Below are 14,419 nucleotides of genomic sequence, written 5' to 3'. Positions count from 1 at the left end.
GTCTTCATGGAAGTAGCGGAACACAACCACCAACGCTTGGTCCTCCTCTCCCTGGACACTGAAAAAGCATTTGATAGGGTAAATTGAAAATACCTATCTAAAATCCTGATCAAAATTCACATGGGCCCCAAGATGAAGGCTTACATTCAAGCTAACTTTCAAAAGCCTGCAGCGAAGCTGATGATCAACAGAATTCTTTCCCCTTCTATCACCCTTTCGAGGGGGACTCGTCAGAGATGCCAGCTATCTCTTTCACTTTTTGTATTATCCATGGAAACCTTGGTCCCAAAAATTCAAAGCAACCCGCAAATCCAGGGACTACAAATCTGTGTGAGAGAGCACAAATTAGCTCTCTTAGCAGACAATATACTGTGTTACCTCACTAACACAGATTCTTCCATCCCAGCCTTGATGAGAGAAATAGATTTATTCTCCAAAACCTCAGTCTTCAGAGTGAACTTTACCAAATGATGGGGCATAAGGTTGGCTGACCCACATGATAGCTTTGAGGCACCTGTTCGGCGGACCTTCTTCCAATGGTCCAACTCCAAAATCACTTATTTGGGTAATCACCTCACATCACGCTCCAAAGATTTATATCAAGACAACAGTCCCCCACTGCCTACCACTCTATTCAAATACCTCTATCGCTGGAGTAAGCTAGAAATCGCTTGGATGAGCCGGCTTAATTGCCTCAAGATAAACCTCTTGCCGCGTATCCTATACACTCTCCCGCTATTGAGACGTAAATCAATGCAGACACACATTTGCACCAAAATGCTCAATTTTGTCTGGGATGACAAATCCCCACGAGTGGCCAGGGCAACCATGTATCGTGCCATGGCAGGAGGCGGACTTGGGTTTCCAGACAAATCCACCTATATTCTAGCGACACAACTCTGGCCCTTCTTGGATTGGAACTATAACCCAGACAACAAACCATGGGTGCAGGTACAGGAGGCTTTCTCCTCAGCCCCAATTTTGCTAACATATTGGCATGAGGTACAAGCCAGAAGACTATTCCCCTCTTACCCTTTCTCCCTCACTCCTTTAGCACCCAATAGCGATTTCCCACTGGCAAAACTCCACCAAGACTCTTTTGGCTGGGATCAGGGTAAGGCCCTCAAATTGTGAGCCTTCTATGATGAGGTCGCATAGTAATGAGTCTATGAGGGAGCGATTTGCCCTGCTCCAACATACTGCATACTGAAAAGGACAAGCCTTACACTGGGATGGGCTCCCAAAGGCCCGCTTGGCCATGGAAAGACAGGAAACATCCATCAAATCACTATACCACTCAAACACTAGGCACAAAGGCATCTCATGGCTCTACCGTTACATACTCAATCTGAACCCCTCAAAGAACCAGGCGTACGTGGTGCAATGTGAAAGAGAATTAGGAACAGAAGTCTCTGAGGAAACGTGGGGGGCAATTTAGGACCAAGCATCTTAATCTCCAGTTTGCCTTCACCATAAAGAAAACTCCTATAAATTACTTACACAATTGTATTTTACTTCACTTCTGTTCCACAGAATGTTTGAGAGCACAAACTCTTGCTGGAAAGGGTGTGGGGAACGGGACAGGTTCTTGTATATCTGATGGACTTGCCCGAAGATACAATCCATTTGGGAGGAGGTTCTACTTAACATATGCAGTATAACCAATGTCACACTTCCACAAGATACCTTGCTGGTCCTTCTGGATGATCCAGGAATAGAGAGAGCTCTTCCCACAACAACTCCAAGGGAACGGTTTCTGTCTCACCTCCACCTCGTGGCACAATTATGCATAGCAGAAATGTGGAAACAGCACCACGCTCCCACTCTAAATTTGTGGTGCGCTAACTATGGAACTTATGTGCCATGGAAAAGCTTACTGCAATCACTAGGGATAGAGTGGCTAAATTCGAAGCCTTATGGCACCCCTTTGTTACGCATATGAAGCGCAGCAGGCATACATCTTACTATGTCCAAGGCGTTAAAATCTTCAGATATTTGGGTCTTCTCTTCAGACTCTGCATATGACTCTTCTTGACTTGTCCACTTTTAGACCCCAATTCATTTGTGCTCCCACATTATCGGGGGTACAGAAACATCCATGTTGGGTATGATTGCTGTTTTTGCAACAAGGGTCCACTTATGTTTCTGGCGGGAGACAGATGGAAATAAAAGGCTTGCAAAGTATTTTTGGACTCCTGTGGGGACTTTTTTTGAAGTTACACTATTTTAACCCTTGGGGAAACTGAGGGGCAGTTTCCTCTCTTCTATCCTCTTGGCTTGTACATTGTGTATCTGACGAGGCTGTTAAGGGTCTTTTTTTTTTTTTTTTTTCATTTAAAATGCTAAATAAAGTTGTTCAAAAGAAAGAAGTGTGCTCATTGATATGTTTTAATTAGGTCACAATTTAGTGAAAACTGGTGTATTGGTTTAATGGACGTTTCTGTGTCTTCCTTCTTGCATTCACTCATCCCATCAGGTCTCTCTGTGTCTCGTCTGTCCTCACAGGCATCAAAGAGTAGGAACCAGAATTATATCGTTCAGTGTTTTTCAAAATGTGAATGTAACTTGAATGGACTTTCTGGTGTTTGGAAAGCTGCATTCGTCCTTTTGGGTGAGCACCAATGTACTGGTGTATAGCCCATTGTTTGAGAAATGTTGCATTTAAGTTGAAATTCCTATGACAGTGTGTTTCTGAAGTTGCTTGAAGCTTAGTTGGAAATGGGTTAGTGCTAGAATTATGTGTATGATGCTGAACCCTCTGATGTGTCCAATATTAATTACTTTTTGTCATGCCATACTGAATCTGCGCCTTAGCTTGTTATGCAAAAACTGTGTATAACAACCACTTGCTTTTGTGGGTGAGCCCGATTTTTAGATGACTTTACTTTTACACCAGAGTCTCTGGCCAATTAGATTTTTTTAGAGACTTTTATTTTTCTTCCTGGATGATGACCAATTTTATTGCTATAAAAGTTCATTTAAGATCTAGAATGATTGAGTGTTGACCATTCTGTATAACTCTACAATTATGCGCCTTAATGACATTTATCTGCACCACTTGACACAGAGATTCTTGTAATAAAACTCTTTAACTTTCCTTAATTTAGAACTAAGTTATTTAGTGATCTTCATGACTTATTGTTATTCTGCTAAACTGATATTAGTGGTATGTTCTCTCATGCTCAATCAAATCGGAAGTGGAACCACCTGAAGTAAATGGTGAATTTTTTAAATGTTGGGGATCAGTATTGATTATTGGGTAAGGGATTTCTTTCTTACATGATTGAATGGAGTAAATCTAGAAATGTTTCTGGATGAGAATGGGAAAATTTACACATACCAGCATATTCACTTGTGGTGTTCCGAATCTTTGTTCCTAATCTATCAACGTCATGTAACTCCTACGCTAGTGGAGAAGTTTTACTCATTCATAATATTATGTCATATTTGTGTAATGTTACTCAGGATGAAATTCCTTTGCGAGTGCAGATTTTTGTTTTGTCTATCACAAAAGTAAATTTAAACTTGCAGGTACGGATGAGCAGAACTCGTGGAGTTTTACAGTGTGGATTTCCACAGAGTTACCTAAAAACTGCAAGATTTCTCAGAATTCCACGAGCAGCGGAATTCCACTCCATCGCGCTGGTAAACAACTTGCAGTGCACACTTGAGAAGTGCATTTTTAATCCCTTCGCTGCCAGGCCTTTTCCCCCTCAGGTGCCAAGCCTTTTTTTGGCTATTTTGGGCAGTTCACGCTTAGGCCCTCATAACTTTTTGTCCACATAAGCTACCCACACCAAATGTGCGTCCTTTTTTTCCAACATCCTAGGAATTCTAGAGGTACACAGACTTTGTGGGTTCCCTTGAAGGAGACAAAGAAATTAGCCAAAATACAGTGAAAATTGAGTTTTTTCAAAAAAAATGAGAAAAAAGGGCTGCAGACGAAGGCTTGTGGTTTTTTCCCTGAAAATGGCATCAATAAAGGGTTTGTGGTGCTAAAATCACCAGCTTCCCAGCTTTCAAGAACAGGCAGACTTGAATCAGAAAACCCAATTTTTCAACACAATTTTGACATTTTACTGGGACAACCCCCATTTTTACTGTTTTTTGTGCTTTCAGCCTCCTTCCAGTTCGTGACAGAAGTGGGTGAGAAACCAATGCTGGGTCCCAGAAAGCTAAACATTTCTGAAAAGTAGATACAATTCTGAATTCAGCAAGGGGTCATTCGTGTAGATCCTACAAGTGTTTACTACAGAAAATAACATCTGAAATAAAAGGTTATTGAAATTCAAGTGAAAAAAAACAGCAATTTTTCTTCACGTTTTACTCTGTAACTTTTTCAAGCGATGTCAGATTTTTTAAACCAATATACCGTCTGCTGGACTCTTCTGGTTGCGGGGATATATAGGGCTTGTAGGTTCATCAAGAAACCTAGGTACCCAGAGCCAATAAATGAGCTGCACCTTGCAATGGGTTTTCATTGTATACCAGGTATACAGCAATTAATTTGCTGAAATATAAAAAGTGAAAAATAGGTATCAAGAAAACCTTTCTATTTCCAAAATGGGCACAAGATAAGGTGTCGAGAAGCAGTGGTTATTTGCACATCTCTGAATTCCGGGGTGCCTATACTACCATGTGAATTACAGGGCATTTCTCCAATAGACGTATTTTTTACACACTGTCTTACATTTGGAAGGAAAAAATTTAGAGAAAGACAAGGGACAATAACACTTGTTTTGCTATTCTGTGTTCCCCCAAGTCTCCCGATAAAATGGTACCTCACTTGCGTGGTTAGGCCTACTGCTTGCGACAAAAAACACTAAATGGACACATCACATTTTTACATTGAAATCTGACATGTTTTTTGGAAAGTGCCTAGCTGTAGATTTCGGCCTCTAGCTCAGCCGGCACCTGCACATTTTTTAAAACTAGACGCCTAGGGGAATCCAAGATGGGGTGACTTGTGGGGCTCTGACCAGGTTCTGTTACCCAGAATCCTTTGCAAACCTAAAAATTTGGCCAAAAAAACACTTTTTCCTCTCATTTCGGTGACAGAAAGTTCTGGAATCTGAGAGGAGACACAAATCTCCTTCCACATAGCGTTCCCCAAAGTCTCCCGATAAAAATGGTACCTCACTTGTGTGGGTAGGCCTAGCTCCCGCGAAAGGAAATGCCCCGAACACAACGTGGACACATCACATTTTCACAAAGAAAACAGAGCTGTTTTTTACAAAGTGCCTAGCTGTGGATTTTGGCCTCTAGCTCAGCCGGCACCTAGGGAAACCTACCAAATCTGTACATTTTTTAAAACTAGACGCGTAGGGGAATCAAAGATGGGGTGACTTGTGGGGCTCTAACCAGGTTCTGTTACCCAGAATCCTTTGCAAACCTCAAAATTTGGCCAAAAAAAAAACTTTTTCCTGACATTTCGGTGACAGAAAGTTCTGGAACCTGAGAGGAGCCACGCATTTCCTTTCACCCAGCGTCCCCCCAAGTCTCCCGATAAAAATGGTACCTCACTTGTGTGGGTAGGCCTAGCGCCCGTGAAAGGAAATGCCCCCAAACACAACATGGACACATCACATTTTCACAAAGAAAACAGCTGTTTTTTTACAAAGTGCCTAGCTCTGGATTTTGGCATCTAGCTCAGCAGGCACCTGGGGAAACCTAGCAAACCTGCACATTTTTGAAAACTAGGCACCTAGGGGAATCCAAGATGGGGTGACTTGTGGGTCTCTGACCAGGTTCTGTTACCCAGAATCCTTAGCAAACCTCAAAATGTGGGCAAAAAAAACACTTTTTCATCCCATTTCGGTGACAGAAAGTTCTGTAATCTGAGAGGAGCCACAAATTTCCTTCCACCCAGCGTTCTCCCAAGTATCCCGATAAAAATGGTACCTCACTTGTGTGGGTAGGCCTAGCGCCGGCGAAAACAAGTGCCCCACATTACAACACTTGCATCAACAGACAGTGCCACTCAAGGGCCCATCACTTTCATACACCCACATGCCTGATACAGCAATCACAGCAGCTGATGAGTGTGTGGACTGGCGTTTGTCTGGCAACGCCAGCCAAGCGCCAGCCCACGCACACCGCCAGCCAAGCGCCACCCCTGCACACCGCCAGCCAAGCGCCACCCCACGCACACTGCCAGCCAAGTGCCAACCCACTCACACTGCCAGCCAAGCACCACCCCACTCGCCCCGCCAGCCAAGCGCCACCCCACTCACACCGCCACCGAACACACACCGCCAGCCAAGCGCCACCCCACGCACACCGCCAGCCAAGCGCCACCCCACACACACCACTATCACTTTTTTTTTTGTTTTTTTGTTTTTAAATAAATAAGTACAAAACTATAGACACAAAAGCTCTAACTGAATACATGACTAATGCCAACCGTGAAACTGAACATATAAAAAATTAAAACAGCAGTTTACAATCACAGAATTTCCCAATAATTCTTCTGTGTGTGGTAGCTCCTGAAACTGACACCCACACACAGCCCAGGCTTTGAAGGACAATCAGGGTAGTACATCCTAGTCTCCTTCCTGATACGTCTTCGAGCACAGACTCTACATCTCTTAGCAGGAAAGTTTTTTTGGGCCGTGGGAGGAATGTGCTCAGCAAAGTGACGATCTTTCAATCTAGCCACATCCTCCACCACTGCTTCTCTAGGAACTCTTGCCTGTTCCAGCACAACAAGGCTAGCTATGATAGACTTCTGAAATTTTACAAATGTCATTCTTGACTCTGGAGAACTATCCTTGAACACAACATAAGCATTAAAAGTTGCCAAGTGGAACAAGTGAACCGGTAATTTCTTATACCAAACATAAGACTTACGAGCAGCAGTGTAAGGTTCCAACCTCTGGTCTACTCTATCAACACCACAGGTTTGCGCACTTCGGCAACCTAACCTCAAACAGTCACAGGTGAAGTACTCTCATCATGGATGGTACTTAGCATGTACACATCCCTCTTGTCTACAAATTTCAGAGCTAGCAGCTCATCATTCCACAGGGCACTGCACTGTCCCTTCTCAAGTTTTTTACAGACAAGCTCTCTTGGATAGCCTTTCCGATTAGAGTGGATTGTGCCACAAGCAACAGTGTCCACTCTGAACAACTCCTTGAACAACTGAACTCCAGTGTAGAAGTTATCTACATATAAATGGTGACCTTTGTCAAACAGTTGTCTACCAAGTTCCCACACAATTTTCTCACTAACTCCAAAAGTGGGTGGACAACCAGGGGGGTCAGTAATGGAATCCCTACCAGTGAGACCCGGAAATTATAAACATATCCTGTACTACTTTCAGACAGAATGTACAACTGAATTCCATACCATGCCCTCTTGCTAGGCATGTACTGCCTAAACACCAAACGACCCTTGAACAGGACCAAAGACTCATCTACAGATATTTCTTTGCCTGGAACATAGATCTTTGAAAAACGATCTACCAAATGATCAAGGACAGGTCTAATCTTAAAAAGACGGTCAGAATCAGGGTGATCTCGTGGCAAGGCTAAAGCATTATCTACAAAATGCAACATCCGAAGAAAAAGCTCATACCGGTTACGACTCATGATGGCAGGAAATATAGCAGTTGCCATCAAGGGACTAGTAGACCAATATGAAGACAGTGATGGCTTCCTTATCAGCCCCATCAAAAAAGTTAAACCCAAGAACTTTTTCAACTCTTCCAGATTTGTGGGAATCCACCGGCTAGCTCTAAAGTGTGGCCTAAGTCTGGCAGTGTTGTCCCTCAAAAACTGCTTGCCATACAAATTAGTCTGCTCAACAATCTCTTCCAAAAATATATTGTCCATAAACAACTAAAAAAAGTTGACGGGCAAAAAGTTTTGCGTATTAACTCGACACCCTGGAAAACCAGTAATCGCAGGCAACGGTGGCTGCTCCATGTTTGTTGCAACCCACGTGTCAGGTCTCCCAATGGGAAGCCTTTCAGCTGCTGGCTCCTGCACCATCGGCACATCAGTGTCCTTCTCTAAAACAGGCCCTTCATCAGCACTGAGAGTGGCTTCATCATAAGATGATTCCTCTCTGACAGAAAATTCTTCCAGAATCTTGCACTTCCTCCTCGGCCTCAGATGCAGAGTCAGTCTCATAATCATGGTCAGAAGATGACTCAAAAAGCACACCAACAACCTGCTGAGCGGTCATCCTACGGCTAGCCATGATCCTTCCTACAAAAATTAACTGGACAAATGCACCACGAACAACCAGCACTGTGTAAGATAAGTAACAAACAAAGTGTAGCTTTATCACTAAGGATTATAAACTCCAAAACTGTACCGCTCACTTGCCTGAAAAAGCTTGACTCACCAGCAACTACTCAGCACAGCCACAGCAATCACCAATGATATTCCACTGAAAAGAGAAAAAAAAGCAAATTAGACATAAGATAACACAATATTCATTGTGCATAAATCTAAAGACAATTTCACACGCAATCCTGCATTCAGTAGACCACCTACAAACATGTCATTCATGCATGGCAACAATACTCCTTTGGAGTAAATTTATTTACTTACCTAAAACATGCAACTACGCATACCGCAGGACAACCACTGCCACAACTGCAACAAGCCACAGCAAAGGAAGCAAAAGCTTTGAACTAGAACAAAAAGAAGAAATAAACTGTTGTCATAAATGCAAATACTTCGCCAGTTGACAAACACCCCGCCACCAAACATTTTTTAATGTTCCCTTGTATCTAGTGTTCTCTTATTGGGGGCAGATGGGCTAAAAAAAATAGGCCAATCTGCCCCAAAGGGGGGCAGAAATGCCATAGAATATATTGCACCCTTTGGAGGCCGACCCTTGCCAAAGGGGCCACCCCCTCACACAAAACACACACATGATCCCTGGCGCAAAGTGGATTCTGCCCCCCTTGAGATCAAATGGGTCTGAAAAAAAAAAAGGCCAACTGCCCAATAGTGCTTCTTGCCCCTTGAGGGCGACCCCCAACACAAAAAACAAAAAAAAACAAAAGAAAATAATTCCCTGGCGTCTTCATGGTTTCTGCACCCCCCCCCGAGGGCAGAAGGGCCTAAAAAAATAGGCCTATCTGCCCCCAAAGGGGGCAGAACTGCCCAACAGTGCATTTGGGCCCATGGGGGCGACTCTTGCCCAAGGGGCCGCCCCCCAACACAAAAAAACTAAAAACAAAAAACTGGTGTCTAGTGGCTTTCTAACCCCCTTGGGGGCAGATCAGCCTAAAAATAAGGCCAATCTGCCCACAAGGGGGGCAGAAATGGCCCAAAAAGTTATTACCTCCTAAAGGAGAGCCACCCTTGCCCAAGGGGTCACTCTCCAAAACAAAGAAACACACACACACACACTAATTCCCTGGTGTCTAGTGGGCATTCCTGCTGCCCGATCCATGCTCAAAGAGACATTGAGGGAAAGGAAAACCCTTTCCTTTCCCTCAGTGCCTCTTTTACAGGCATTCCCCCCCGGGGGTAAAAACCTACCTCCTTGCTTGAAGACGCGCTGGAAGCAAATGGCTTCCACGCGTCTTTCCTCCCTTTCATGATATCAGTGCACGATCACGCGCTGATGTCATGGAGGGGTGGGGGTTGGAAGGGGAAGGGATTCCCCTTCCAGCCCTGGCCTGAAGGGGTGGGAGGGCGGCCCTCGGGAGGAGCGCTAGGGCTTCTCCTGAGGGCTGTGCATTGGACGTAATGGTTACGCCCATGGCTCCTCAGAGGCGCAGCCATGGATGTAACCATTACGTCTATGGCAATCAAGGGGTTAAGGAGACTGCTGCAAATTAGCAAAGGGTAAAATAAAAGTACGCAAGTGGAGTAAAAAATAATGGCGAGAATGTGTGAGGGCTACATAACAAAATGGAAAGAGGTATGGATTATGCCAGGGGATGATCTTGAGGATTAAGATGGCCGGATGCATTTTTAGTACAGGGCAAAGGGTCGGACAGGGAGGTGTGAATGTATGAACACTATGGAGAAAAGGGGACAGAGTGCTATGGGGCACTACAAGGAGGCAGGAAGAAGAAAGTACTTGAGTTCAGCTGTTGTAGTTGGGTGGAGAGTAAGCCAGTTCTTAGGGCTGAACCATGAAACTTTCCTTTCAATTCCCATCTCTCCCACCGGCCCGCAATCACATTATTTCCAGTGCCTGGAAGTGGTGATGAACAGCTCTGGCGGACTGCTACTTGGCCCCGCACACACAGCACCACATGCAAAAATCCCAATCCCGCTTGTAGCTCACACATGAGCGCAACGTCACAGACCATGACAACTTTATGCTGCGCACTCAGCTGTCTGTCCTAGTGCACTGAGGGTTTGAGCAGGGTGCTAATGAAAAAAGAAAACAGACACAAGCAGGCTCAAATCAAAATGCAGATTTAATGTGGAGACTGCACGTTCTGCCTCTCAAATGAGCGTTTTGGGATTTTATTTGCTCAGAACAGAACTTCATGACTGCCAGATGTCTAACGTCGGAGTCAAAACCTGAGCACTACTGGCCAGTGGCGGCCAGCAGCTTTAGGAGGGAGGGAGACGGGTGGGAAGCACACACACACACTCATTCTTTCACACACACGCACGCACTTCCATTAACAACACTCATAACATTCAAACATGCATGCACGCACCAAACATTCAATTTAAAAGATAACACACACACACTTACCTTCAGCCTCAGAGGTCCCAGGAGGGTTGGGAGTGCTGCCTTCCCTCAGTCAGCCAATGAAGGAAGGCAGCAGTCCCAGCCTCGTCCCAGAGTGGGATGGGGTCAGTGAGACTGCTGACCCCACCCCACTCTGTGACGAAGTGTCACTGATTGGCACTCGCCCTGGGCGCTTCAGGGCTTAAACCTGAAGTGCCCAGCTCAAAGTCAATGGGTGACACTTTCCTCATCACCCAGGGGAGGGCCTCGAGGCACCTTCGCTGAGCTGAGGAGGTCAGGCCCATAGGAGCTGTGACCTCCTCAGTCCCGCAAAGTTCATCTCAGGCAGCCAGGAGTCTGCGCAAATCGCTCATGTCTGCTCCTGGCTCCCTGACCTGAACATGAAGAGTGTCTGTCAGGCTGACCTTTGTTCAGCCTGACAGACACTCTTCATGAGGGGCAAAAGGTGGGGGTTTGTGGCCCCTCCACCCTAACGGATTGCCGCGCCTTTTACTGGCAGAGCGCAATGTGTGTCCACCACCACCCACTCTACACTGCATGTGACCCCTATGTACTAGCTGACCAGAGATATTCCAAAGCTCTGCCAACCCTGCACACTGCCTTCCTGTGGGCTGCCAGCACTTTCAGTAGTCTTGCACTCCTTAAACCTGCACTCTGCCATTGTGCACTGCCAACACTGAAAGTAGACCTGGACACAGCCAGCCTGCACACATTCTGCCACCCAAACAGATCATCAGTGCTGCAAACAGCCTTTCGCTCTATCAGCCATGTACTTACTCTGCCACAGCACTAAAAACAAACTTGCAAACAGCCAGCCTGCATACACTCCGCCAGTCGAGGACACAGCCAGCACTGAAACTCCAGAGGAGCGCGCATTGGAAACACACTATGAAATCCTTCGGCGGAGCGGAGTTTACTACCCTAAAATACACACAAACAGCTTTGTGAATCGGGCCACTTCTGTTCCTCTCTACATGTAATCCCTTAGAGTTAAGACTTTGACAAGTGGAAGGCAGCTGCCTTTTTGCCTAGGTCCCACACTTACTGAGGGTCCGCGCCCATGTCACAACGTGTACTTACAGTATTTACGTAATTGAAAGCTGGCCTAACCTCTTCATTCAGGATGCATCTAATGCAACAAGGCCCCTAGGAGGCACCAAATATTGTGTTTAGCTTTCCTCAGCGTAATTTACATGCTTCAACTTGGAGAGGAAAAGAATTAGGGCCCAACAAAAGTACTGGCCCCACAGTCCCACCGTAACGTCTGACATGCCTGCTTAGAATCTTCTACAGTTCCTGTGGGACAACAGAATACTACAGCCTTGCCTCTGATAAAGCTTTCATTGCACAGTGCTGCCTATTGCTTAAATTTACTTTTGTATTAATATACATCATGTTTGCTTGTAGGCGACGTGATTTCCTTTGATGTGCAAACACTGCAGACTTTGCTAGAGGCATACTTTAGGCGTTGTAATTTCAAAGCATTTAATTAACGTTTTGGGGCCTCTTTTCTTTTGCTTTGTTTACATTTTAGATGGAACTTAATAGATTTGGGGTTTGACTGATTACATTCCATACACTATATTTAATAACTGCTTGATCCCCCATTATGTGCTGAGTTTTCAAATGTTACACTTGTAATTGGTTTGCGTTTTTTTTCAGAGTGATCATCAATCACGGCCTCTTCATTGCTAACTTTGTTTCTTTTAACTTCATCATTTAATCTGATTTGTTTTGTGTTCTTTCATCCTATTAATTTAGCTATTCACTACTGTTCAGATTTTGTTTGAGTGTGGGTGTTTAGATAGGCTTATGATATTTCCAAACTTTGACTCTGTGTTTGACGGTTGTTTGGTGTTACAGGGCGGGTGATGTTAAACCTTTAGACCAACTACTGTAGTTAAATTAATGAAGTTACTGGGAGCGTGATTGACAGAACCTTATGGGACTGCAGGGCGCAAATGAATTCATTGAACTCTGAATCAGCGCTTTATTTGCAGATAGTACAGCTAGGAAACTGTGAGCAAGGTTTGACTCTTTCTGTCCTGAACTGTGCACTGAGATAACTATCTGGTTAAATGCAGGACTAGGAAACCAAAAGCAGTCCTGGCGAAATGTTCATGCCAGCCTCGCTCCCTTCATCTTCTTGCGCAAGCTCCCTCTTTCCATCTATCAATAGTCTCCCTATCCTTCCCTCCTCTCTCGCTTCTACCTTTATCATGGCTTTCTCTCTACATCCCCCTCCCTCTTGCTCTCTCCCCTGAAGCCTCCCAGTGCCTGCAGCAATTGAACGCAGAGAGCTGGGTAAAGTGACAGAGGCACCAGGAGCAGCTGTGGGCTTTCAAAACCGGTCTCCCGGGCACCAGCCTACCAGGAAAATGCCCGGTGGAATAAAAGGTCTGTCCTACCCTTGTTAAATGAATTCACTTCATGCCCTGCATGCTCATAAAACAGGTGCTTCTCTCAGCACTATGTTAGAAAAGCAGTTATAATGTGGCCCCAGGTGCGAGTACATCTTGCACATGTGCATATCCATAGAGGAAATAAAAGCACAGTGCCAAATATGAATGCTAAGAATGTTCGAAATGCCAAAGATGACCATAAGCTTTAATAAGTAATTGCAAATTAAAGACATTGAGACTCAGGATCAGTGAATTGAAGATGAAGACTGAACCTAAAGCCAAAGATTATCTGTGATTTGACAGTAAATGTGAGGATAAAAGGGCATTCCTGTGGTCATTAAAATTTTTGGTGAGACCCTCAACATACATAAATCTACACACATCATCAAACTAGGTCTTCACTGCATAGATATAAACATGTTTTGAGATTCAGGCAGCTCCCAAAGAAAATTGTAAATTTAATTGGTTTACTTCTACATTTGGAGAAAATGTAATTGTTCATAGTTCACAACAATTCGGGGCGTAATCATAGGAAGCTGCAACAATTTCTACATTCCAGAGTATTCACATGCATAAGTATTTATATGAGTAATAATTTAGCAAATATGCATTGATGGCTGTATAAACACCCTGCAAGAGCGCATACATCCCAACAAACCGTGGCCTGTGTGTTGCACAGGGGCTTGCATGGCTCTGCTCAGATTTGCACAGCACTCGAATGCCTTTATAAATGTGAAGTAATGTGTCTCGTTGTGCCACAGGAGCACCAGCACAAAATATTAGTAAATAATCTCCTTTTATCTCACTAGGGAAAGCTTTACTCCCGTGTGAAAGACGTCCACACTTACACCCCTGCTAATTCTGTGAATGTTCCTTTCCCTTTGAAATCTGGTTTGGGGGTTACACGCCTCCTCTACAGGAATGTGACTTACAAATGCTTGTGAACTCCCACAAATTCGTCAGTGGTCACCAATATTTCATGTTTTGTAACTACGGTGAAAACATTCACAATTGCAATACAGGTCGATTGTTCAGCTAGCCTAATCCGTGGTGCACAAATATTTCTGTGAAGTGGCACTCTGTTACTTCAGAATCACATCTCCACAAGCGACAATAGGGTAGTCCAGTCTTAGCTGCAATAATATTCTCCTGTTGTGTCAGGATTCTGCAGTGCATACAAACTATTTCTATACAGTAAAGTAGCAGATGGTATCAAACATTTAGTACTTTATTAATAGGAGCCAAAACTCAATTTAAAAGCATACCCACTCACCAAATCTTGTAAAGTAATGAGAGCAGGAGCTCAGCTTTAAGTTATTGATCTTATAGGACATGGA

Source organism: Pleurodeles waltl, chromosome 1_2 (assembly GCF_031143425.1).
Source record: "Pleurodeles waltl isolate 20211129_DDA chromosome 1_2, aPleWal1.hap1.20221129, whole genome shotgun sequence".
Classification (NCBI taxonomy): Eukaryota; Metazoa; Chordata; class Amphibia; order Caudata; family Salamandridae; genus Pleurodeles; species Pleurodeles waltl.
The sequence above is the reverse complement of the archived record's forward strand: the minus strand, read 5'-3'. Positions refer to the sequence as shown.